The following is a 25,461-nucleotide window of genomic DNA, read 5'->3' as shown; positions in this document are numbered from 1 at the left end:
TTGTGCACATAAGTTAAATTTGCAACTTTGGATGGAAAACCGACTAGTGTTTCATGTGCTGTCAATCTATAAAAAAAAAATTATCAGATTAATCACACCCTTTTTCTGTGCAACAGCAAAGCACCTTTTTATATTTTAGAGAAGTCAAGTTGCAATAATGAAAAGGACCACATGAAAAAACCTAAACCAACCACCTGCTGACTGCATATATCTACTACTGTAGACAGATCCATTCATTATCATGAAAGTGTGTGGAAACAACTTGAATGAACGGAAATGTCTGTGCCTGTGGATAGCTAAATAAAATGTGCGATCAGTGTGTCAAAAGCACTCATACATGCATTATTATTATAACGGACTCAAAAGTGTTTATTTTACAACTTTTGTGTGCAACTGCCACCATCTTTACCTTGATTGTAGTCTTCATTCATCATAACTTTACTAGTTATCTACTTGAGAAAAGGTACTCTGCATCTCATCTGGCCATACAGCAGTGGGATGTTAACAATCCATTCAGTCTGTACTTCACACAGCGCATGTGACGTGTGAGGGCTCGTGCTCTTCACAGAATATGAAATAGCTCTGCAATCTCTGATGTAATCAGCCTGGTTTCCTTTATATTAGCACTTGTTTGGACGGATTGTTTGAACGCATTTGCTTCCTGGATCATTGGACTGAAAACTTTCCTGGAGTTTGGCAGCTTAAAATGATCTGATCGCAAGCAGAGAAGCAAAATTGGGTTAAAGGGTTGGAATAGAAATAGTGCTTCAGTAACTTTCTTTCTGTTAATTGCATTAAATTATTTTAACACGTTAAGGATTGTAAAATGAATTGCATGCGTTAATGCATTAGCGATAGCAGCCCTAATATATATATATATATACACGCACACACGCACACGCACACACACACAATATATTGCATATTCTGATATTTATTATATTTTACTTAATCTGTTAGCATTATTTAATATATTTTTGAATACATATTTCATGAAAAGTTTTTATAAGTCACCATTTTTATGTTTATATATCAGCAGTGTACTGGAGTAGAACCATATTTAATATTAAATATTAAAACAGCTTCATGCCCAATTTAAATGAATGAAATAAAACATGAGTGTTTTGAGTTTTGATTATTATATCCTATAATAAACAGCAAGTGAATGTAATAGTTTGGACTCTGTTGTTAATATTAACCTTGAATATTGTAGTAAATGTACCAACTGACAGGGTTCTCTATTTATTTTACATTTTCAGTTGAGAGAGATCTGTTTCCTTTAGAAAAATTGAAATGTATTTTACCTGATATACTGTAGTAAATGGATTCAAATGAACTGATATTGAATCAAATTGAGATCAGAATCTAATTAAACCAAGAATCATCAGAATCAAGACGTTTCAGCATGGTGTTTGATCCATTCGGGTCTCTAGATTTGGCTCACGTTCCTCCTTCGATGAAGGTCTATGGGATCTGTTTGTCTGTTTTATTGTCCGCTAGTTAAAAATAAATCATATATTTGATCATTTAGAAAAAAGTTAAATAACAACTTCTGGACAATATGAGTAACCCACTATTACTTAGAGTTGGAGGTTTGTTTAATATCTCTTATCTAATAAAGCCTAAAGCAAGAACCACTAATTACATTCAATATGTCATTTAAAAATTTCCTATAGAGGGCACATTTTGTTCTCTGCAGTAATTATATTGAGTTACAAACTTATTTTAGATTAGATTAAACTCTCGACCTATAGAGAAACTTCTTCAGAATTTGTGGAGCAGCGTACCCGCCAGCTATAAATCAAACAGGCAGACCCCCGGCTGACCCTGAGAGATGATAATCACCATTAACACCCCAGCTGGGACAGAAAGTGCACCATCAGCACCAATAAAGGCCCAATCCAGAACCGGACGGCACATATAATCACTTTGACAGCCAGCCCCAAACTGCCCCCTCCAGGCAGCCAAGATTAAGGCCTGAAGCCCAGCACCTTCCTCCACCAAGAAGCCTTCAGAGAAGAACAAAAGGCCTGCATGAAACTCTAAGTATTTTTATTCCAGCACATCAGGGTTGAGAAACAGTCCAGAACAGGAAAATGGAGATAAAATACGAACTCAGAAAACAATCAGACGCTCCACAGCAGAGTTCTTGTCACCGGTACCTGTTTTAATTACAGCCGGGCAGGAGGATCGATGGAGGTCTGATCAGTAACCACATGAATACGAGGGTCGTACAATTGGAGAGTTTATTGATCCAGCTCTGAAAGCCATTTGTGGACTGAATCAAATGATTGTGTGTCCCGCCATGCCCTATTTCCAGACACCAAAACAACAATTTATCCATTTTTATCCATCTGCACTTAATCACAACCAACCAGCTCTCAGCCGCAAAACAAGCCAGCAAACCACAGAAGTGCAAATATAGTAATAAACTGCTTCCCTCTCTGTCTTGCCCTCTCAACTCTCTCTTTCTCACACTGTTCACACCTCTCCTATAAGATTTTTCTCTTCTCACATTTGTTCAGTTCAGGACACTGACACATTAAAAGAGGATATGGACTGTGGAATGCATCCTGCCCACAGAGAGATACACAGAAATACAAGTAATTAAATCCGAAGAAAGATGCCTTTGCATGGCTGTGTTCTCTATCTAAGCTCTTTTCAGATAATTCTGAGCAATACTGAATAATAACAATACATTTTGTCGTAGATAAAGCAACATTGTGAATATTGCTATGATTGTAATGTGTAACACTTGGCAACTATGCTTTCTAAAGATTGTGTCATGAATTAATCTGCATCCCCTCCTGTCACATTACATGCGGGTATATAAGCACAGATATTTTTATGTCTTATGTCTCTCATTTAAAATTCAAAAACAGTTGAGTTGATAGTTTGTTTAATGTAAATCAGTTAAATCGAAATAATCAAAATATGAAATATGTTTTGTATTTTTCACAGGCTTATTACTTGAATTGCATATCGCATTGTGTTATGTTTAAGGGTTGAATGAAATGTCCATTATTTTGACAGAAAATGTAAAAATTTTATGATTTTTTTTTCTTACAAAAAACAGTCTCTGTGCAACATATTTTGCTGAATTTTATATATATATATATATATATATATATATATATATATATATATATATATATATATATATATATATATATATATATATATATATATATATATATATATATATATATATATATATATATATATATAAATTCTTTATATTTCACATAGATATTATATATTATTCCACTGGTGCATTAGAAAATCAATAACACAAATCACAAATATAAAAAGTATATGAAAAATTTTAAACTCAGAAAAATATAGATACATATACTGTAGTAATTGCATCATCGAACAAAGGTAGATTATATTCTGGATAATAAAAAAAAATCCTGATGAACATCATGCGACTGAAACGTAGTAAATAAATAAATATTTACATATTTTTTGCATAGATAGTGTGGGCACAACTTGAAATAAAATATTGCCGCAAACCACTAATAAAGAAAATAAACCAGCAACACCTGTTGATCAGAGTTAAAAGAAAATAACTGCAAGGATATCCTTTAAATCCAAACTAATGCATAATTCAATTTTTTTAAATAGCATAATGAGAACTGACAGCTAAGTATGACTTAAATCTACCAATAAAAACCTGTATTACTGTAACCTGTAATACCTTTGCAGTATTATACCTAATGCAAAACGCAACAGATATCCAGAAGGAAAAGAAAAAACAACTTGCATGGACATCTTAACCGAATATCACTAATGAGCAAAGCTTACATATAATCCAGATAAAGTTCCGAAACTTCAAACTCGACCTTTAAATCACAAACATTTTTTTCCATCCTTTCCCATGCAGCACAAATCAGGACAAAACATTCATACCTCGTCTCACACCACACCCCCGAGCAACCTGTCGCAGAGATCAGTGTAACGCCAACCCGTCTACCATCCTTCCACTTTGCTCTTCCCATTAGAGAAATTCCTCCACTCATTACAGGCGCGGCCGGTCTTTCAGCCGCAGCTTCCAAGCACCTCGCGCTCTACACAAGCTCAGTCAGCCACAAAGGTCTCCATGGCAACAGAGGACCCAGCGCCCCCCTCTGGCATTATTTATGCAACATTTCATCGCTGAAAGTCCCGCCCACCAGCCAGACTGCCAAACCGAGTGTCCCTCCAATCGCTCTTCCAATCTGCCCCTTTTCGCAGGACTATTTGTGCCTGGCACCTCAAAGAGTGGGCGAGAATTTAGAGTGCCTTTGGGGTGAAACGCTAAATGCCTCTCTACACCATTCTTCCTCCCCCTCCATCTATCCCTCGGCGCACTGAAAAGCCTGAGAACTTTCACTGTCTGTTCCACATCAATACGAGCCTGGAAGTCGGTGTTCTTGAGAGAGACAGAAGCGATTTATCTAAAGCGCTGTGTCGGAACATATTTAAATACAATGGAGCCCCGGAGAGGCCGGGTGTATAAAGGAAAGAAGGATGCCAGAGCGTTTAGGCAGCTAAAACTTCTCAAGCCCTTTTAGCGTTACCAGATATTCATTATTTATTGAAAGGACACTATTAACAGCATACAGCTAAATGACCTGCCTGGCTATGGTCAGAGTAAATGAGAGATGGTACTGCGTTTAACTAAACCAATCTAAGCATCGTAAAAGCAGGGGCTTCAGAGGTTTAGCTGCTGTAGAAATAAGCCGGTAAAATATAAAGAAGGAGAAACGTTGCTGACCACCTGCTTTGTGTTCCCCTCAGTAGGGCTGGTCAGTGATGAAAGCTGATTGATAAAAGGTTACTCTCGGCATTCTCATGCATACCAAGTGCGCTGTCACCCTCTTGCCTAATAGGCTCCTCTCTTCCGTCTGATCTCTCCATCCTTACAGATGAGCTGGAGAAGATGGTCAGGAAGTTTTCAGGCAAGATATTCACAATATATTGGTATTGGAGATTTTTCTTAATTTATAGGGCAATAATCAATATTTAATTGTGAATGCGTGGTCATTTAGATTTCCATTGTACAATACTCACTTAAAGTTAAACGTTAAAAACACTAATAAATATGTTATCTATGCATCATATCAGCAATAATATGAAGATAATTAGTATTATAGTGGCTTAAAATGCATTATATTATAATTATGCAGCAAATTGGCATATCAGAATGATTTCTGAAGGATCATGTGACCTTGAAGACTGGACTAATGGTTGCTAAAATATTGAGCTTTGCCATCACAAACATAAACCAGACTTAATAAAATATTAAAATTGCAATGTTCTTTGACAATTCACAAATATATCGTTCTTGTGCTGTCCCCTTTTGTGATTTTGTACAGTGATGGTTTCAGCACAAGTAGAGAGTATCCTATTCCAGCCCCTCAGGGGAAACCAGCTGTAGCCCCAACAGAACAAACAACAGGTCATGTGATCTGATGGCTGAGCGAACCCTTCCATCTCTCTCAGGTGACCGTTTCAGACCAGGATGAGAAGTCTGAGGTTGTCTAACCTGGTCTTCAGTTACACACAACTTCAAGCATGAAGTTAAGTGCTTGAACTAAGAAAGAATGAAAGAAAGAAATCATCATTTTTGCCTTTGAAGCAAAATAAATATAAAATGTCTCATCCACTATTATTAAATTGTATATATTTTATGTAATACATTAGAGTATTTTGTGGTAAACGTATTTAGACACTTAAAAGGAATAAATGTCAATGCCAAAAAAATAAAATTAAATAAAAAGAATAAATAAAAGAGCATCAGGCTATAAAAATGTAAGCAGGCCTTTTATAAGTTACTTGACCTGAGTTTGCCTCATTTTCGCTGCTTTAAGGTTCTTGAGTTGGTAGATTATGCAGTACAAGCTTTGAAGAGTTACTATGTCACCAAAGTGGGTTCATTGGGAAAAGATGATAGACAGTAACATTACATAATACATGTAAATTAATTAGGGCTATGCTAATCTGCAACTTTGCTGCATGTTATCAGAGCACATAAAGAGACATTTAACATTAATTTTGAAATTTCGTGTCGAATTACATTTGAGATGTAGAGAGATAACAAAATGCGATTTAATTGCTAACTAAAAAGAAAATCACATACGCAAAGGCAAGGGAAGCTGAAAACAAACACATTTTTTTTTTTTTACCAAAGTAACATTAGAAGAATCGCAACAAAATTATCTTTTATTTTAAAATTATGCTGTTTTGATTAAGTTATCCTCAAATGGGCAAACATGGTTAACGTGATCCAATAATTACATTTCTGTTTACAGAATGAAAGAAAGAAAAGATTCGAAAATGAAAGACTGCAAAAGACAGCAACATGAAATAGAGAGAGAGAGGCAGATATCATCAGCATTCTCTGATGAATGGCCCAATTAAGTCAGTTCAAAAGCACGTCCTCTGTCACATCTGCTCTTCAGAGAGACTAAGAATAGCCAATTTACCCCAACACATACTGTACATAAACAATCTACACTGGGCACACAACATTTCCCTTGTCAGGGGAAAAAAATACATTGTGCTTCTGAAAGAAACTCACTTAACCTTTACAGGCAGTGCTAAAGGGGCCGGCGATGGATTAGACTCACTCAGGACTGCACAGAGAAATGTATCTTCTTGAAGTATCATGAGAATGATTATTGTTTAATGTGACAGGACGGACATAAATTAAGATAACGCAAGATGCAGGCGTCTGATGGCGAGAAGCGAGGATAGCATGTAGTATCTCACTCATTCATTTCATCATATGGTTCAGTAAAGACTGAGATCTGAGTCACATATACCTACAGTACATAGCTGACATGACATGACATCCACCAATATATGTACTGAGCTACTCAAAAGTAGCTCAAAAACAGGCTCAGGGCCAGAGACAGACACTACAATTCTGGACTACACTGAAACGCCAACATTTATTTTCATGGCTGATAACTGAACAATAGCCAATATTGAAATTCTGTGTTGTTTTGTCTAAATAAATGAATAATAAAACAATACAAATAAAAATCAGTCATTTTAAACGTTATAAGTGAATTTAGGCATGACAACCTTATAAGGCACGGTATGAAAAATGAAATTAATGAAAATTCTATTTAACAGTATATTAAAGTGTTATTAAATTATTACTGCATCTACGGATTAACTTTAAGTGAGCATAAAATTACAGAAAATGTATTCTAAATGAAAAATATAAAACTCTAAAACTGTTAAATAAAACACACACATTCACACACACACACACACACACATATATACATATAAAATAAAAAATGTAGTATTAACCGATAACCGTGTATGTCTGTGTGTGTGTGTGTGTGTGAGAGAGAGAGAGAGACAATTTGGACTGATGTTTGATGTATAATAAGTGTTTAACCCAGTAATTCTGTTAAATATGTCATACATTTCAGTGGACCCAAAAGAATGTAAACTTCAAATTAATTAATGTTTTTGCTAAAATCAAATCAAATCAATATATTAAGACAAAGGAAATTCTATGAAATGTGTTCATAGTCAACGTTTACTGTGATTATATGCGTGGTTAATCTGTTAGGACAGAACTTTTATACTAAGAAGTACGCTTTGCTTTCTGAGGCCACTGTATGCAGCTCTATTATATATATAAACGTATTGATTTTCCATTGGCCACCCTGATCTTGAAATAAGCCATTGATTGCCCCATATTGTCAACCATTGCTAACAACTGACAAATTTGCTAACAGTGCACCACCAAGGTCACATACACACACTGCAGCAAAAAATCAGAATGCCTAAATATCCCTTTCACCACAAAAATAAATAAATAAATAAAAAGGTTATGTTCTTATGAGGTTAGAGAACTGGCACCACAAAACAGCACCTTGAAATGTCAGCACCAACAGTAAATGCCAACTCACAGCTGTGCTTCTGTGCTGCAGCATTGAACACTCAAGTAACTTCTGGCTGGTTGAATCTGTTCACCCTGATTTAGTTCCACATCAAACTTAAATTCATTGATCTTCAAAGACATTTGTTTTCATATACTGAGCTCCAGAAAGGCAGGTTCTCAGTCTCTGTCTCGAGAGAGAAGCAACGTTGCTTAACGCATTCAGTGAAACTCAAGAAAAAGCAAAAGGTCAGCTGAAACGAAAGAGAAAACAATATAACCGTCACAGGAGAGGAATTCCTTTTTACTAGTTTTACACTTCTGGTGCGCTGAGCATGTGAAAATGTAAAGAACTGCATGGCACGTGGAGAGAATGACAGTTTCAGAAAGTGAGCTCTGGAATGGATGAAAATATCTGTAAAGAGATATTTGATGTGCATCGCTGGGCTTTGCAGGAGAGAGCTCAAAAAGTCAGTCCTTTTATTATTTGTGGGAATAAAAAAAAGAGGTGAAGATTAAGATAAGGTGTCTCTTTCACACACCTAGCACACACACATAGGCATTCATTCCGGAGGGCATTCAGTTCACGTGTAAGTGAAAATTCAGCCCCATAATTACACTGTCTGCACCGGCGCAATTATATTCTTAGCTTGTTCAATGTTTGGTCAAACAGAAAATATTGAATGTGCGATATATGCTGGCTGTTCACAGAGTGCTGTATCCAAGCATGTTAACAGAAGGTTGAGTGGAAGGAAAAAGTGTGGAAGAAAAAGATGCAAAACTAACGGAGAGAACCGCAGCCTTATGAGGAATGCCAAGCAAAATTGATTCAAGAATTTCAGCAAACTTCACAAGGAATGCACTGAGGCTGGGGTCAAGGTATCAAGAGCCAACACACACAGACGTGTCAAGGAATTTGGCTACAGTTGTCATATTCCTCTTGTTAAGCCACTCCTGAACCAAAGACAACATCAGAGGCATCTTACCTAGGCTAAGGAGAAGAACTGGACTGTTGCCCAGTGGTCCAAAGTACTCTTTTCAGATGAGAGCAAGTTTTGTATTTCATTTGGAAACCAAGGTCCTAGAGTCTGGAGGAAGGGTGGAGAAGCTCATAGCCAAAATTGCTTGAAGTTCAGTTTCCACAGTATGTGATGATTTGGGTGCAATGTCATCTGCAAAAAAACACAATGGATCAACACCATTGTTTTTTTTTGAAAACCAAAGTCACTGCACCCATTTACCAAGACATTTTGGAGCACTTCATGCTTCATTCTGCTGACCACCTTTTTGAAGAAGCTGATTTCATTTTCCAGCAGGATATGGCACCTGCCCACACTGCCAAAAGCACCAAAAGTTGGTTAAATGACCATGATGTTGGTGTGCTTGACTGGCCAGCAAACTCACCTGAACCCCATAGAGAATCTATGGGGTATTGTCAAGAGGAAAATGAGAAACAAGAGAACAAAAAATGTAGATGAGCTAAAGGCTACTGTCAAAGAAACCTTGGCTTCCATATCACCTCAGCAGTGCCACAAACTGATCACCTCCATGCCACGCCGAATTGAGGCATTAAATGATGTAAAAGGATAAAGGATGAAATAAACATACTTTCCAGAAGGCCAACAATTCACTAAAAACAAATTTTTTAAAATGATCTTATGAAGTATTCTAATTTGTTGAGATGAATTGGTGGGTTTTTGTTAAATGTGAGCCAAAATCATCACAATTAAAAGAACCAAAGACTTAAACTACTTCAGTCAGTGTGCAATTAATTTATTTAATACATGAGTTTCACAATTTGAGTTGAATTACTGACGTAAATGAACTTTTCCACGACATTCTAATTTATTGAGATGCACCTGTAGACACAACAAAGAGAACATTTAGCAAAATCAGACACACATTCAATCTTCACACATACAATATCTTCACACATACAATCACAACTATTGGAATATAATTTTTTTTTTTCAGAACTCATAAAACATCTACTGTAGTAGTAATGAAATACTGGCAATACGGATTTTGCTTGCAAATACAATTTTGTTTTATCATTAGCTTTCAAATAGATTTAGTAGCAATATCCACCAGTAAGGACTATTTAGATCATGCTAACTATCCCAGTTCTGACTCTTAAGTTCATTGACACCCAAGCCATGATTTACATATGGCCTTATAAATCTCAATTAACACACCTGAAATATCCGTTCATCCTAAATCAGTGATAAGACACATTTCTGTTATCTGGGAAGGTGCCAGTTTTACAATCTCTTCTGAAGTGCTCTTGAACTACACATTAATCTATGCTACAAAATTTCCCATGATTTATTGGCCAGTGCTAAAGTGTAATTCGTTCTTTCCCATGGCATTATGATTAACTGCAGATGTATAATCCAAATGACTTTACTAAAATGAAAATAATAAGGTGCCTGTTCAAGTGCATGACCTTTTGTACATTTCAAAAAATGATTAAAGTGAATAAAAATTGTGCCCTTAAAAGTTAACCATTCTTTCAAATTCACTTTATATGTGGGGGACAAAAATCACCCTAATATATGATTCTAACTCTATATTGTCGCCAAATCCCATTCACACAGAATCAAAATATTAATAATTCTTTATTACCAGGCATGTCTAATAATACAGCAGTTCTTTGTCTAGTTACATGTTACATCACACAGCGTTCACACAGAGAACTCTAATTTTGTTAGACCTATCTCATTAGACACTGGTATGGTGCATGAGGAACTGAATCCTGGGACAGATGAGCTCATGATTAAATCTTAGACATCAACAACGCAGTGCAGAACTAACACAAAGAACATGCGCCACTGGAGAGATGATATTGGCTTCCCACTGTTCCTGTCTCATTTGAGTTTCACCTAACACAACGCGTCGTCATTACTGGCACGCACAATGCCATTTCTAATCAGTACTCTGCTTAAGGCTTCTGAGGGGATACTGCGGAGATCATTTGTTATAGAAATATGCACACACAGCTACATTCTCTTCTAGTAATTGCCATTAATGGTTACATCCAGGCAGGGTTTCTCTTCATAAAAACCCATAAACAAATGCCTCAGAAAAGTTACCAGCACTCATGGAAAGACTAAATAGGTTAGTGATGCTAGCGGGCTGAATTTCTACATGGTCCCTCAAGTGTTCACAGTTTGTCCTTAAATAAATCTGGCTCACAAATCAAATTTCACTTTTAGAATATTGGTATGGGCTTTAATGTTATCCTGTAAGGATTGTGATACAGTGGCTTAATACAGTTTGCTATTTAAAAATCCAGGGTGCTTGGGGATCTGCAAAAAACATCAAAATATTTACTTTCTTTTTTTGTTGCTAAAGGCCTGCCTTAGTTAACTTTAGGTGATTTTTTATTTATTATTTAAGCATTATTTAAACATATTTATTTATAATATAACATAAAACTTGCAATATTATACGTTTTATACTGTTCAAAAGTCTGAGATAAGTAAGTTTTTTTCAACTATTTTTAACTTTCTATTGATCAAATAATCACACACACACGTTTGTTTTTGTGAAAAGTGGGGACATCCCATAGGCGTAATGGTTTTTATACTGTACAAACTGTATATTCTATGGCCCTACACCAACCCTACACCTAACCCTAACCCTCACAGGAAACTTTGCATTTTTGTGTGCATTTTTACTTTTTTTGAGAAAATAATTATTCTGTATGGTTTATAAGTGTTTTGAAAAATGGGGACATGGGTTATGTCTCATAAGTCACCCTCTCCTTGTCAAACCTGTGTCATACCCATGTCATTATACAGAGTTGTGTCCTGATATGTCACAAAAACAAGAGCACACACACACACACACACACACACACACACACACAAACCCATTGAGCAACAAAACAGTTTTCAGCACTGATAATAAGAAATATATCCTGAGCAGCAAATCAGCATATTAGAATCATATGAAGGATCATGTGACACCGAAGACTGGAGAAATTGCTACTCCGAATTCAGCTTTACATTTTGAAATATTAAAAGAGAGAACAGTTATTTTAAATTGTAAAAATGCCAATATTATATATTTTTTCTTTCTTTTTACTGTATTTTTAATCAAATAAATGCAGCCTTGGTAGGCCTGTCGGATAAAAAAAAATGGTATGAATCTTCTGGTACAGTATTTAAATAGTGAATAAAGAAAATCTACTGTATTCCAGGAGAAAAAAAGCAAAACAATAAATACATATTTTTAATTTCATAATTTTAATATTAAATATTAAATAAAAGTAAATATTAAGTATTTAGCTACTCCACTGAATTTACTGTCTTAATATTATTGGTGTAAATTTACGGCGGAAAATATTGTACATTGCAATAACTCTCTAAATAGGACCGATACTGTACCTGCCTGACCTGCGAGGAATAAATTGCAGTTCTCATGGAACACAATCTCAGGCATCATTACTCCACTAAACATGCAGAGCAATACACAAGGTATGATGGATAGATAGCCGATCAACACTGCAAAGGTCTGTCCATTCATCAGTAACTGGATATTCACATGAAAAAGTATAAAGTAAAAATTCATAGTTGTAAAAAATACTTCTAATGACTCCTCAATGGAAAACATCACCTGGCTAGAGGCCCAGAGATAATTTGCATCCCAAACCCCTAAAGTAACACAAGTCATTTTCCCAAATAATCAACACGAAGTAAACAACTAATTAATGAACAGAACAATAAATACAAATATTGACTTTTTACTGCTTTATTACAACTTTGCGGGGAGCTGAAAGTTTACAACAGAAATTTATCTGTAATAAATTGCATCTTAAAGGGGGGGGGGTGAAATGCTATTTCATGCATACTGAGTTTTTTACACTGTTAAAGAGTTGGATTCCCATGCTAAACATGGACAAAGTTTAAAAAATTAAGTTGTACGTTTGAAGGAGTATTTTTGTTCCCAAAATACTCCTTCCTGTTTGTCACAAGTTTCGGAAAGTTTTTTTCAAGTATGGCTCTGTGTGACGTTAGATGGAGCGGAATTTCCTTATATGGGTCCTAAGGGCACATCTGCCGGAAGAGCGCGCACTCCCGTACAGCGAGGCTGAGCAGCACAGACATTTCACTGATCAGAGCGAGAGCGTCCCGAAAAGTCACAAAAGAAGTGTGTTTTTGGTTGCCAGGGCAAGACAACCCTGCACAGATTCCCAAAAACACCGCATTAAGGGACCAGTGGATGGAGTTTATTTTTACAGAGCATCAACGGAGTTGTGCAAGTGTTTTTGTTTGTACCCTGCATTTCGAAGATGCTTGTTTTACAAACAAGGCCCAGTTTGACGACGGATTTGCGTATTGTTTATTTCTTAAGGATGATGCAATCCCAACGAAAAAGGGTCCCAATCGTGTGTTGGAACCGCAGGCGGTGAGTAAAAGTGCTTAAAATATCTCTGCCTCCTTGTTAGTGCGTCCGCCTCCCATGCCGGAGACCCGGGTTCGAGCCCCGCTAGGAGTGAGTCGTTGCTGCTGCTGCTCTCGTTCAGTTTCAGCCTCTGGATCTGATTCTGGATCATAAATAAACGGCTGAATCTGACTGTAAGCCATGGTCCGTTTTGTATGATGTTTTTTTCCTCACGGTAATGTCACAGCTTCCAAACGCTCTCAACGCAAAAGCCTACTGGCGCTCGTGATTCTTTAGCTCCGCCCACACGTCACGCTTCCAGCCGGTCGTGTTTTTCCGGGAAAAATCGGTACAGACTATCTTTCTCTTATGAATATAATAAAACTAAAGCCTTTTTGGAGTTATGAAGGATGCAGTACTACTCTATAGGTACTCAAGATTAACAGGATATTGAGTGAAAACGAGCATTTCACCCCCCCTTTAAATCCAAAACATAAAACATATAGGTAAAAAGGTATTAAACCACATTTGTGCTATTATCACCTGCACTCACAAATAATATAGAACCTCTGAGAGTCAAGCTGCCACAGTTTAATCACGTAGCCAAGATGCTGGCGGCTCTATGACAGAATGGTTAATGTCTGTCTCTCTGCCTTGATGTTCACATTAGTTTTTTTATTACTGTTTTACATTCACATATACTAGCCTTTCTTCTTCTGTCCATTATTTGAATGGGCCGGACCCAGTGCTGCCTCTTTCATGTGGGGGTCAAAGAGATTAGAGCGTTTGAAGTGTGCCAGGCGCTAGCTGAGGGAAAAACACTACTTCTTATGAGACCCTGTGGCCTCAGCGAGAAGTAAAAGACAGACTGCAGGGAGAGAGAATGAGAGGGCTGCTTTGAAACAGCACATATCATTGCTGCGTGATGACACATATGCACAGTGAGTGACAAATAGCTTAACAATATGCCGCAGTTTAGGGCAACTTTTATCAATAGAAATACTACACAACATCAAAAACAAATACTTCCCCTTAAACCTCTTATCAGCTCTTGACTGAAAAAACATTATATGTGGGGTGAGTACAGGTGCAAAGCATGTGAATATCACAGTGAATACATAATAGCTCAATGGGAAATCCAGAGAAAGGAGAATGCAGCTGCCTGTATTGCCTTGCTGCCAATATAGGGAGCTACCTTCAAAGGCAGCATTCTAAATGTAATGGAATCTCATGAGTGAACGATTCGTAGCACTCTGCATCCATTTGTAAACTGTAAAACAAACCAAAGTTTAAGCTTTCAATTATCCAAAAACCAAAAATAAAGTTTGGGTTGTTGAGTTTTAGTAGCTGAATTCACGATTTTCTAAAGGGTGATGAATTAAACCAGTCAAAGTTAAGTTCGGCAACAAGCCACCTCTAAATATTTTAGATAAACTCATTTTACATTTTGCTCCTTTAGCATCTTTTTTGGTCACAGCGACGCGACTGCACTGCTAACACGTTTACCAATTTTGGTCGATCCATGCAGTTTATACACAATAGACACGGACATGATCAAAACTTGTCATTCTAGAAGCACTAGTCACTGTTTCAGTCAATTGTTTCAGTCCTCCAAACTATTTCTGTCAAAACTTTTTTTTTTCAATAAGTATTTTTGGTTGCAAAAATTCTGATGCATTACTACTAAAATGTCTTCAAAAATATACTTCACATTTCTAAACATGGTCCATTAGTACTACAACTTCTTTAAAATGAAAGGAAATAACATTGGAAATAACTTTGGCTGATTCGCTTGCTTATTTAGAGAGTAAAACCATTGTTAAACAAACATAAACTTCTTATTGGCGGCCAGCACAGTGAAACAACAAACACATTGGAGATAGAAAGGTATGTAAGAGTTGTTAGCTGAGAAACTGACAGCACTGCTTTAGCATAATATTCTAATGTTGGTAATGTTATACATCAAATGTATTATAAAGTGTCACCAAGAAAATCTGGCTTAGCAACAACTTCGCATTACACACAAATAGCCATCTTCATGGTAGGGTTAGAAAGACTTCATTTACAATGGATTACAGTGGAGTTTTTCCATTAGCATATTGCTAAGCTAACAATGTAATAAAGTAAAAAGGTATGTTTTTCTGGTCAGGAAATATGTTTTAACCCTTATTAAAATTTTCTAAACTTGTGTTCAAGTGAAACCGCCACTACTGCTAATAAATACAAAAAATGTAACCTAAAAAATGCCATGCCAAGTTCCATAACATGTTTTTATGAATCCATATATATATATATATATATATATATATATATATATATATATATATATATATATATATATATATATGTATATATTTTTTTTTTTTTACTTTTTAATCAATAATTCAGCACTGAATTTTCACAAAGAATTGTGGGATTCATTTGATGCTTCCTTATAGCCTAATGCCTTGTAGTTATTTTTATTCAAAACAAGACAGCACATCAAGTAGCATTGTTTTATGCTTAGAACAGCATTCACATTTAGGGTTGTGGAATGGGGAAAAAAGTGCAAATCTTCAATACACAGTCAAATGTGTCCATCTAACGCATGTTTACATGTAAAACTATGGAAAAGTAGCATAGTGGAATGGGAAAACACGTTCAGTGTGAATGGCCCCATAGTTCGCGCTCCTCCTTCACCTGCCACAGTCTCTTTGTACACGGGCCAGGGGACATGAATATGAAGGAGCTCTGTTTAACATGCAGTTTGGATGACATATTTGTCAACTGACTGAGGTGGAGTGTGTGTGTTTGTGAGTGGGTTTACAGTCAGCAGTTTGTTGAGAGATAGGACAGCAGGAGATGGTCCCCAGAGGTCATTAAACACACACACAAATACAAAGAGCTCTGGGCTGATCCTGCACACTGACAGGGGCTCTTCATCTCTCTTTGACCCCAGGAGACACACACTCCTCACCCTGACTGGTATTACATCAAACAGACACAGGTCATCAGTCTAACCCCTGATATACCTGCCAGCTTTGAAGCCTGAATCAAACACGCCCCAGGATGGCTTCTTCCGAATTTTGCATGACTCAGACTTTCTGGTTACCAAATAAATTATATATATATATATAAAAAAAAATCCTGTAGACCTAGGGAATTTTCCCCGAGGAAGCAAAAGTTTAGTTGAGGAAAATAAATGACAGCACAGAAATAAAGTTCCTTTTCAGGAACTCGAGCTGCGTAGAGAACGCTTTGGGGAACGCCTCCAGCGTGACATCTCTGAATAACATGTGTAATCAGTCCATTGAATGGGAGAGATGTCATAGGCGGGTGATGTCAGAGACCAGGAAGCATAAAAGCATGAGCAGCAACCCGCCTTCCACTGATAAACTCCATTTGTCAAAGCTTCAATCAAGAGAAGTTTTGGGCAAGAGCAGGCAGTGTTCAGGCTGTGGGTTTTCCCCTGCCAGCAAAAAAAGGGTAGGGACACATGCAGTTTGTGTGTTTGCAGTTTGTGTTGTGTTTGAGTGATTGGAAATCAGCAACACCTGCGACACAGCGCGGCAGCCCCTCGCGGTTGACTGCCGCGCAAAAACAAAAACCATACACAACTAAAATCCAGGCCTGGTCCTCTCTCGTCCTTCAGTCTCGTTGCTCCCATTTTATATCCTTCCAATCTCCTCCGTGGGACTTGAGACCGGTGAGTGTCGCAGGTGTCACTGATTTCCAATCACTCCACCGGCCTCGCTCCGTTCCCATGGCTCTCGGCCCCGCCCCACTCGTCACACCCACGTTTGCGGTACTTTCTCCCCGGTGAGAGGGCGCGACGCACTGCCTGTCTTTCTCTGATGAGATTGGTGTGGAAGGCGTTGATGGGGTCGCCAGTTGCACAAGCATCAGTTGCACAAGCACCAGTTACACAAGCAAAATATGCCTAATATTATAATGAGCAACATTATTGAAGAGTGGAGCTCGCACAGTCGGCTCTCGGGGGGCTGATTGTGCTTTTCTCTCTGTTAAGCGCTCTGCTCCGAGGAGTGTGTCCGTGCACGCAATTTTGCGGTTGCGGTTGCACTGCTGCTGAGCCACGGCGGCGACCATGATAGCAGGAATCGCACATGATATGGCGAACGGGCTCTTCCTATCTTCATCCGTGTTCACTAGATCTAGAACACGTTCTTGAGGCTTTGAAGCCCGCGCTGCAGTTTCTGCGCCCTCTGAAGCAGAGCTTGCTGCAGCAGTTGATCTTTCTCTGAGGAGATTGATGTTGCTGTGTGACTGAGTGGCAAAAAAGAGAGAAAAAAAAAGAAAAAGACGTGTGCGGCCGAGGCAACGGATGCATCCCTCACCGCCTGGGGTGCGTTCATGAGTGGCCGCCCTGCCCGCGGTCTGTGGAGTGGCCGCCATCCGACATGGCATATCATCTGCCCAAGATGCTGGCCGCGCTTCGAGCACAACATTACTTTCTCCCAGACATGTGCACCGACATAACAGCAGTGGTCTCTTACATCAACCCCTAAGGAGTTCTGTGCTCACATTGTTTATACAAACTAGCTTACCAGATCCTTGTGGGGTCCCAGGGCGAACTCCTCTAGCTGAGAGCAGTCCACATTCCTGGGCATCTTAATATGGGAGCAGACATCCTGTTGAGGCAGGGGCTGAGGCCTGGGGAATGGCGGCTTCACACCGAGGTGATGAAGCAGAGTTGGAGAGGTTGTCTAGACTCGGGTGGATCTGTTTGCGACTTTAAGAGACATCACACTGTCCACTGGGGCTGGACGCCATGGTACAGACATGGCAGAGGCTTCATCTGTACATTTTTCTCCCGATTTCTCTGCTCCCAGGAGTTCTGAAGAGAGTGCGCAGAATGGAGTACGGCTGCTGTTAGTAGCCTCGTTCTGGCCGGACCGGGTATGGTTCCTGGGCCCGATTTCTATTTTTGACAGCACTCCAAGTGAGGTTCCCGTCAGGAGAGATCTCTTCTCGCAGGTGGAGGGTATGTCCCGCATGGAACTTAGAGGCTGTAGGTGTGATCTCTAAGGAGACTGTTCTCCAATCCAGAGCTACCTCAATGAGGAAACTGTATGCCTTGAAGTGGAAGCGTTTCACTTCTTGTAGCTCGACCCAGTTAACTGGTTGGTACAATGCTGGAGTTCCTGCAGGGTTGACCCACTCCACCCTGAAGGTCTACATGGCGGCCTACCACGCCCTTCTTGGTGGCTTAGTCAGTGGGCAGACACCCTCTGGTTACATGTTTCCTCCATGTTGTGCTGAGGCTGAGGCCTCCGGCCAGAAGAAGCTTATGTTAAGCGGTGATCAGGATGCTATCCTAAGCCTCGAGACCTCTGATCTCCCCTCTCTTGGGGGTAAAGACTCACTCCTACTAAAGTTTGGCCATTGGATGGGTTGTCCCCGATTACTGTCAGGCTCCTGTCTCCTTCTCTTGCTTTAGCTTCTGTTCCACACTAGGCAGAGATTTGAAAGTCTGGTGGCGTGGGCAATGACGTCTCACCCATCCATTGGACTGATTACACACGATATTCAGAGACGTCATGCCGGAGGCTTTTCCCAAAGCATTCTCGATGTAGTGTCTCATTCCTTCGAGGAACCAGGGTTTCATAAGTAACCTTAGACGTTATGTGACGGGAGGCAAAATAAAATAAAATAAATATTAAATATATCAATAATGAAATAAATAAGATTTCTTTTGTGTGTGCTATTAAATATAAATATAAAATAAATACAAAACAGATAAAGAAATCACAATTAATCTGTCTTATATTTATATATTTAAGGGTGGGTGGGTGGTGCAGGAGTCTTAGGTGGACGGGACAAAGCCTGATGACGAGGGGTCCGGGCAGGTCTGGGTGGTGTAGAGTGGGGAGTGGTCCTAGGAGAAACAGTGCAGGGTTGGACCGTGACAGGGGGTGCAGTCGGCAACTGTGAAGTGGGAATGGGTCTGGGGCTCACAGCAACAGACCCGGAATCAGAGCTCCCATCCGAGTCCACACTCATCTCTGACACTGCATCGGCACTGCTCGCTGCTGCTGGCTCGGGTCAGCGCTCACTGCTGCTGGCTCGGCGTCAGCGCTCACTGTTGTGGCGGGTTGGAGGGGCATCACGGAGGGGGAGACAAGGACGGAGGACCAAAAGAACCCTTCTTCCTCTTGTCGCAGTGCAGAGGCAATAGCCGGGTCTGTGATGGGTTGGGGAAGTTCAGTCTCATGCAGGGTTGACTCTGACGCCAAGGATTCTGAGGAAGATTCCCACGAGAACCGTCTCCCTCGCTTCTTGCGGAGACTGATGGGTGTGGGAGGTGCCTCAGGATTCGGGGAGGGATGTGCCTGATCCCCCTGTGTTGCAACGGCCAGGAGACGACCCTCAGAGATCACAGGCAGCTTGGTAGAAGGTGGGGATCTCGAGGTGGAAACTTGCGGCTCTTCCCGGGAGAAACTCTCCCATAGCCGGGCATAGTTCTGCAGGATCCACTCACCCTGGTACAAGACTGGGAGGGTGACCCTCTTCTTGTCAGTAGGGGATGACAACCAGCATTTCCTATGGGACTCCAGTTGTCGCTGATGTTCGGAGGGCATCCTGTCTGCTGAGTTCCTTGTTCGGCGGTTCATTCTGTCACGTGGAGGTTAGGGATGAACTCAGGCGCAGACAGGATGCACGACACACAGGGTTTATTATTGAAAAAAGGAGAAAACAAAACCCACGAGGGGGAAAACCACGACTAGGGCAAAGACAAATACCTTAACAAGACTAGGACCAAACAATTAACAAAAAACTCTTCACACAAGAACTCTAACTACAGATAAACAAACACAGGTTATACAACGTCTCTTCAAAGTGTAACAATGAACCGCACAAGACAGTGAACACAAGGGGATAGAAAAAGGGAGACTAATAAAGTCATAACAGGTGACACAGGTAAGGCAATAATGACAAAACTAGGATAACAAGGGGGCAGGGCAAGGATACGAGACAACACAAGCACATGGCCCAAAGACAAGGCCCAAAACACAAAACACGGGCCTGTCATGATCCTGCCTCAAGACTAGAGAAAAATCAAGGACACGAGGGCAGAATCATGACACAAAACAGTCTATTAAAAACCATCACTTCAAGGAAAAAAAAAATGAATTCCCTTTAAGTCACACAAAAAAGTCAGTATTAACAGGAGACCAAGAATGGAGAAAGAAAAAAACGATTTTGGTGACAAACCTCAGCAGGAAGCACATAAGAAATGAGGTTTAAAGTGTGAGGAAACATATGGAGACAGACATATATAAAGATGAAGACCGACAAGGAGGATGAAGCATCTTCTTACCTATGTTCATACATTACAAAGCCTTTAAAGCTAACATCCGGATGTTGGAGCTATTACTGAATTACTCTGGAAACTATTTTGATAGACATGGTAAAATTGCAAGCAACAGTTTATCTGATTTCCATTGCACATAAGCAGGCCGTCATGCATCAAAACAAATCAATTGCTAGCTGTCCGAGCCTGAATCAAAGAATGACTGACAGGTGTCCTTGCGTTGTGGTGAAACAACAGCTTCATCAAATTTGTTGTAGACAAAACTTTTTGCAATATCTTGTGAAATAAAGGTCAGTAGTAAAAACAATGACTTCCGATAATTAATTTGACGGAATGTTTCCTTCTCATTCAGTGGGACTGCTGATCAAAAACATGATTAAATTCCTCTAGAGGGAAAATGGAAGAACTTCCATTCATCAGCTGTTCCAAAATGCATGCCATGAGGGTATACGACCTTCACAGAAATCCTTGCTGGATTATAAATGGAAATGAATGAGCATATGCTAACATTGTCCTGTAACATATTTATTGGATTTAATATGGTTGTATAAGTTATATGTGTGTGTGTGTGTGTGTGTGTGTGTATAGCTTATGCTCAAAAAGGCTGCATTTATTTGGTAAAAAAATGAACAATGTGAAAATACAAAAAACAAAAAAAAAACAATCATTACTCCAGTCTTCAGTGTTACATGACCTTACATCTCACATGAGAGCTTGTCATTGCCTGGACATTCACAAACCAAACACACCACTGATGAAGTTCAACTGATGATGACAGACCTCAAAACACAATGGGGTCAATGGTAAAACAGCTCATCTACTCTGTATGCTTTAAAGTGGTTGGCATATAGATTTAAAAAAGTAGTTCTTTTTTAAAGGGGGGGTGAAATGCTCCTTTTCACTCAATATCCGGTTAATCTTGAGTACCTATAGAGTAGTACTGCATCCTTCATAACTCCAAAAGTCTTTATTTTTATTATATTTATAAGAGAAAGATAGTCTGTACCGATTTTTCCCGGAAAAATAAGAGCGCCTAGAGGCGTGACGTGTGGGCGGAGCTAAAGAATCACGAGCGCCAGTAGGCTTTTGCGTTGAGAGCGTTTGGAAGCTGTGACACAGATCCAGAGGCTGAAATTTAACAAGAGCAGCATCAGCAAAGGCGTCTCTATGTGGTATGTACTGAAACTGTTTATATTTGCTTAGCGTCAAACTGGGCCTTGTTTGTAAAACAAGCATCTTCGAAATGCAGGGAACAAACAAAAACACTTGCACAACTCCGTTGATGCTCTGTAAAAATAAACTCCATCCACTGGTCCCTTAATGCTGTTTCTCTTTTGGTAATCTGTGCAGGGTTGTCTTGCCCTGCCAACCAAAAACACACTTCTTTTGTGACTTTTCGCGACGCTCTCGCTCTGATCAGTGAATCGCTCTGATCAGTGAAATGTCTGTGCTGCTCAGCCTCGCTGTACGGGAGTGCGCGCTCTTCCGGCAGAAGTGCCTTAGGACCCATATAAGGAAATTCCGCTCCATCTAAAGTCACACAGAGCCATACTCGAAAAAAACTTTCCGAAACTTGTGACAAACCGGAAGAGGTTTTTTTGGAACAAATATACTCCTTCAAACTTACAACTTAATTTTTAAAACTTTGTCCATGTTTAGCATGGGAATCCAACTCTTTAACAGTGTAAAAAACTCAGTATGCATGAAATAGCATTTCAAATGAAATCTTTAAATCTTTGCCAAGGAATCTTTCTTGTTTTGAGGATTTGATGACCCCATGAATCTACTGATTGCGTGTCTTCAAACTGGCGTTCCTCACACAGACATCTCCTTTCATCTATTTAAGTGAGACAGCCGCCGTCAGACAGAGGTTTTGTTGTTTAGCTAAAATGACAGGTGCTGTTCTCACAATTGCACCCCTTGAAGCGAATGGCAACTTGAGGGCTGAAAATATTTATTCTTATTAATCAATGAACCACTGCAACTTTAGCCCGAGGCTTTCAACAAATCAAAGAGATTTGTAGCTACTTTTTGCCGTATCAAAAAATAATGTCTTTACTATGATAAAAAGGTTTATTAATCCTTATTTACCACCATATTGGATGATTCCACAGTTAGGAAAGCACAATAAGGAAGCAACATCCTCTTACACTTCAAATAAAATGTATAAAAAGAATACACAGCATTGTTAATTCAAAAGAAAATGAATAGTAAATGAATGCTGAGGTTAAGTCATATAAGCGATTTACTGGAACAATGTAAAAGTATGATTCCACTTGGCTCGTAACACTGGAGAAATGTCAATGTATCAGTCTCAGAGCAACAAAACAGACTGAGAAACCATGTGAACTACTGCTGACCACACTGGGCAATATTTGTATACTTTCCCTAAAGAATTAAATTAAGCCTTTTGCATATTCTTAAAGTAAAAATCTGTAGCTCAAGGGGAACTAAACTTTGCTGGTCTTTATTTTAAGCAAGCACAAACCACTCAACTTGAAATATTAATAAATGAATGCAACAAGTGCTTATTTCATCCAAAAAAATTATATATATATATATATATATATATATATATATATATATATATATATATATATATATATATATATATATATATATATATATATTGCAGTTGTCTTGGAGATATACTGGCACTTATCAGTCTGAAACAAGCATCACATAAAACGTTTTAGTTAGCAGTGCCATTGTAGAAATACCCAATTTAGAGTCAGACCACTGTTATTTACAGTGTTGTTATTTAAAAATGTATTAAGAGGATAAGCCCCTTGAGATGATTCATCTCATTTACAAGGTGGTCCTTAATATTCACAAAAAAGCGGCAGATACAGCAGTGTCTAATTTTGGTTGACTGAAATACAAAACATAACTGGGAAAAGCTAGAATACTTTTTAATGACTTCAAAACTGTTCCAAAAAATAAAATCAATTTTAGATTTTAGTCCAAAATTGTTTAACCCAGAAACTAAACATACAAGGTTTGACAGCTTATTCTAATGCAATCTATCCATGCAGTTGCACAAGTTTTCTGTTTGGTTTTGACTGAATATTATTTTGCCCAAGAGCTAAATGAGTGTAGACTGATGCCAATCACACAGTTATTCCCCTTTTTACTTTACTGATCATAGAATATGTAGCAATAATTCAATGACTCACTCACTTATTGTCTGTTGTGGCTTATCTGGATGCAATGGATGTGTTTACATGCATTATCACCCTTAATAGACAACAGCATTTAAGGTCATGTAACTGTTCTATCTGAGAAAAGATCTAAATGGTTCAAGCATATCCATTTCTTTATATTACTCTATATATGGCTGCTTATTTAATTCACACATCTTGTAATGTCAAAACCAGAGAAAAACAGACCATTTCAAACACTTGGTGTTTTAAAATGAGCCGATTTGTGACAGTTACCAGCATTTTACTGTCCGCATAAACACTTAATAATCTGCATGCAACTAATAAGTTACTGACTAACTAACACTAACACCTCTCTTTCTGAGAGTAAATATTTCAACCTAATTTCCACAATAAGTAAGAGCAGCCGGACTCATGCTCTGTTTAAACATGAGTTGTGGAACTGACTGTTAATAATTGTTGACTGATTGGTAAAAGGAAGCAAATTAGATTAAGTCATGGGTTAAATGGTCTGTTCTGAAAAACAGCAAGCAAACGAGTAAAAACAAAGTGTCTTTATCATTCTTGTTATTTCCCAGAATCGTAAAATAGCAGATCTTAATGGCAGCATTTAAAAGTCTGCATCCTACCTCACAGTGACTCTAAGGGGTGACAAGATCTGCAAAGCCATTTAATTTGTATGCTTGGCTTGCTTCCACCATAAGCATATTTTCCACCATAATGTACTGCTGTGAAACTTGTGTTGATCTGTATGAATCTTTAATGCAGAGTTTATGCTTGAGCTTGGATCTGTTTTTTGGAAAAGTGCACTGCATTGCAAAAACACAGATGTCTCAATGACACATTGAATGGCCAAATCATAATAAGATTATATGTGAAAGAAGACAGACTCACTCAGTCGACATTCTTGGTTTTAATGGTTTACATAATTTAGTTTGTGTATTAAATATAAATCAAAATCCACTGAAAATACAACATATAGTATATTAAAACTGTGTATTAAACATCGACTATGCTGTTTAAAATTATTTTTACAGGGGCATACACTGTATGTGCTATATGATGATCAATATAATTTACAAAGACAATAGTTTAAATTATGAGTTATATATTTGGAACACGTTTTATTATATTTTGCAATATATTTGAGATATAATCTAATTTCGTTTGGAGATCAAAATAGATAATAGATAGAAACATTGCATACATTTATATACACATAACCTGTGTGTTGTACTGATGTAAGTTTGTAGTCTGTATCTGCCATTTCTGCCATGGCAGATTCACAGATGTATAATATTAATTATGAACAGTGGCTAATGCGGCATCCAGATTCGATTTTTTTTTTACCAAAACAGAAAAAAGTACAAAAAGGGAAACAGACAGCCAAATTAAACTTGTTTGCATGCATGAATTTGATAATGAATAGCGATGCGACTTAATGATTGTAAAGTAAATTACTACGGCAACAAAAACAGACTCATTAGTGAAACTTGGCTACTTCTTACAGAAAACACCAGAGCACCCTGGGAGAACGCAGATGAACGGCGAAGATAAATGAAATGCACTGCAAGATGAACGGTTGCTAGTGCGAGCCAAGGAGGATGAGATTTCCTTATTTAAGAAACTCTGTCAATCAGAATTCATCACTGCTGACATTTACTTCATCTCTGGTTAGAGAGCAAGGCGTCTTTTCACTTGAACACTCAAAC

At 38.5% G+C, this 25,461-nt stretch overlaps 1 protein-coding gene across 3 annotated transcripts in view; it reads right to left on the bottom strand.

Annotated features, from left to right (window-relative positions):
- LOC127946211 (catenin delta-2) overlaps positions 1 to 25,461 on the bottom strand; it is a 280,344-nt gene that overhangs the window by 205,810 nt on the left and 49,073 nt on the right. The window contains exon 1 of one of the 3 annotated variants that reach the window (XM_052542621.1): positions 3,913 to 4,092. The exons of the other annotated variants lie outside the window; for them this stretch is intronic. The gene's annotated coding sequence lies outside the window, so the exon portion shown is untranslated. Of the gene's footprint in view, positions 1 to 3,912; positions 4,093 to 25,461 lie in introns of those variants that run through there. 3 annotated transcript variants of the gene reach the window in all.

The sequence above is a fragment of the Carassius gibelio genome, chromosome A24 (genome assembly GCF_023724105.1).
Source record: "Carassius gibelio isolate Cgi1373 ecotype wild population from Czech Republic chromosome A24, carGib1.2-hapl.c, whole genome shotgun sequence".
In the NCBI taxonomy this organism is placed as follows: domain Eukaryota; kingdom Metazoa; phylum Chordata; class Actinopteri; order Cypriniformes; family Cyprinidae; genus Carassius; species Carassius gibelio.
This window is presented reverse-complemented; position numbering and strand designations above follow the sequence as displayed.